Here is a 2,500-nt window from a genome sequence, read left to right as displayed (position 1 = left end):
AATTAGGGACGAGAGAGGCAGTGGGAATGTCACGAGAAAAAATGAGCCGTCAGCGAAATAGGAAGGAAAGAAAAACAAGAAAGAGGTTATAAGAGGAAGAGGGGGAGAGGGTGAGGGAGAGATAGAGGGAGGGACGGGAAGGAAGGGGAGAGGGAGAGGGAGAGGGAGAGGGAGGGACAGGAAAGAGAGGAAGAGGGAGAGGGAGAGGGGAGGGAGGGAGGGACAAACGTTAAGGGCTTTTAAGAGTGAATAAGAAATTACGATAATAGTACATGATAATGATGATAGATAGAGAGAAAGGATAAGAAGTGTGACTTACACAGCGGAAGAAAGCGGAAGTCAACGGCAGAGAAAGAGACTGCAACAGAACGCGCTATTATGGCAGACGACATGGGTGGCAGATACTCATGTCTAAGCGAGTTGACATATATGGCAACGTCCTTGCAGAGTGGCACATAAGGGCGCGTGGAGTTACAATAACCCCCCCCCCCCATTCCCCCCAAAGATGCTCCTTAGATCCGGTGGGAGAGAGGCATGCACCCGACGCGGCGAGGAATGCTACAGCTGAGAGGCATCCGCGGCATTGCAGTGCAATTAAATAAATTAGAGGCGAGAGAGAACGATAATCATAATAATGTTTAATAATAATAGTAATATTAATAATGATGATATTAATGATTTATTGTATGAACTTCCCCGTTTTGTAGCTCGGTAATGTGGTTACAAGGAGCTATTTTCACAGTGAAATGAGCGGTTTAGATAAATTTAAAACTAACTTAGTTGTTATAAGGGACTCTAATGCACGGACCTTCCTACGCATAAGTATTTCAAACTGGTCGTTTATAAAAATGTATCCCCTGTTAGAGAAAGTTAAAATCCTAAGCACTAGTTATGAAGTTATGGACTTGAATTTGGGTTAAGTGTGTGAGAGGAAGAGGGAGAGGGAAAGGGAGAGGGAGAGGGAGAGGGAGAGGGAGAGGGGGAAGGAGAAGGAGAAGGAGAGGGAGAAGGAAAGGGAGAGGGAGAAGAAGAGGAAGAGGAGAGGGAGAGAGAGAGAGAGAGAGAGAGAGAGAGAGAGAGAGAGAGAGAGAGAGAGAGAGAGAGAGAGAGAGAGAGAGAGACAGAGAAAGAGAGCGATAACGAGAGAGAAAGCGAGAGCGAGAGGGAGAGGGAGAGGGAGAGGGAGAGGGAGAGGGAGAGGGAGAGGGAGAGGGAGAGGGAGAGGGAGAGAGAGAGAGAGAGAGAGAGAGAGAGAGAGAGAGAGAGAGAGAGAGAGAGAGAGAGAGAGAGAGAGAGAGAGGGGAGAGAGGGGGGGAGGGAGAGAGCGAGAACGAGAGAGAGCGAGAGCGAGAGCAAGAGCAAGAGCAAGAGCAAGAGCAAGAGCAAGAGCGAGAGCGAGAGCGAGAGCGAGAGCGAGAGCGAGAGAGAGAGAGAGAGAGAGAGAGAGAGAGAGAGCGAGAGCGAGAGCAAAGCTGCATGAACGTGGAGGCGCAAGAAGTTTTGCATCACTGGTTAAAATCCTGTAGTCTGGAATCACCCTTTTCATGCATATCGAACTGGCAACTACTTCTCAAATACTGTAATAATCTGAATCTCTATAGATACTTCAGTGTCATTTCATTACCCTAGATCTAGATAATCAACGAATGCGACACGCAAATCTAGCAAGCAAGAACAGCGAAAATTCCACTTATGATATGAGGTTGAAGAATGACCTAGTGATGAGTGCTTGCAGTCGGGATAATGTGGCTTGTAAAGAATAAAGTGGAGGTACGGAAGTGTAAAGTGTGGTTATTAAAGTGACAAGAGTGTGTAGTGTGAGGTATGTAATGGTGTAGAGTGATAGTGAGAAGAGTGTGTAGTGTGAGGTATAGGGATAATTGAAGAAAGAAAAAGAAAAAAAAAGGAAAAAAAACGGACGGAACAAATCATGTTAGATCTGAAGCAACTGGGGGGATTGGAGAGTAAGAGATGAGAAGAGGAAGCCGGAAAGAAGAGGAAAGAGGAGGAAACGACAAGAGAAAGACAGAAAGAAGAGAAAAGAGGGGAGGGGTAGGGAAAGGGAGGAGGAGAGAGAGAGAAAAAAAAAATTGAGAGAGGAAAAGAAAAAGAAAGAGAGGGTAATATGGAGAAAAATATTTAAGATAGAGAAAGAATGAGAGAAAGACAGAAAGAGAAGCAGCATAAGACAGAGAGAAAGAGAGAATAAGAGAGGGAAAAAAGAGAAAGAAACGGTAATATGGAGAGAAATATTTAGAGAGAGGCAGAGCAGAGCGGGCGAGAGAGAGAGAGAGAGAGGGAGAGAGAGAGAGAGAGAGAGAGAGAGAGAGAGAGAGAGAGAGAGAGAGAGAGAGAGAGAGAGAGAGAGAGAGAGAGAGAAAGAGAAAAAAAAAAAAGAAAAAAATAAGTTTAATATGAAGAGACAAATATTTAGAGAGAGCAAGAGAAAGCAGAGAGAAATAGCGAGAGAGAAAGAGAATTCGAGAGTCGTATAGAAAAG

General features: G+C 45.0%; 1 protein-coding gene across 1 annotated transcript in view; it reads left to right on the top strand.

The window, feature by feature from the left end:
* Positions 1-2,500, top strand: part of ssp6 (PDZ domain-containing short spindle 6) — an 89,261-nt gene that overhangs the window by 41,878 nt on the left and 44,883 nt on the right. The window lies entirely within an intron of this gene.

This window comes from Penaeus japonicus, unplaced genomic scaffold (genome assembly GCF_977035675.1).
Source record: "Penaeus japonicus unplaced genomic scaffold, GWHDUDI00000001_assembly GWHDUDI00000001, whole genome shotgun sequence".
Classification (NCBI taxonomy): domain Eukaryota; kingdom Metazoa; phylum Arthropoda; class Malacostraca; order Decapoda; family Penaeidae; genus Penaeus; species Penaeus japonicus.
The sequence above is the reverse complement of the archived record's forward strand: the minus strand, read 5'-3'. Positions and strand labels throughout refer to the sequence as shown.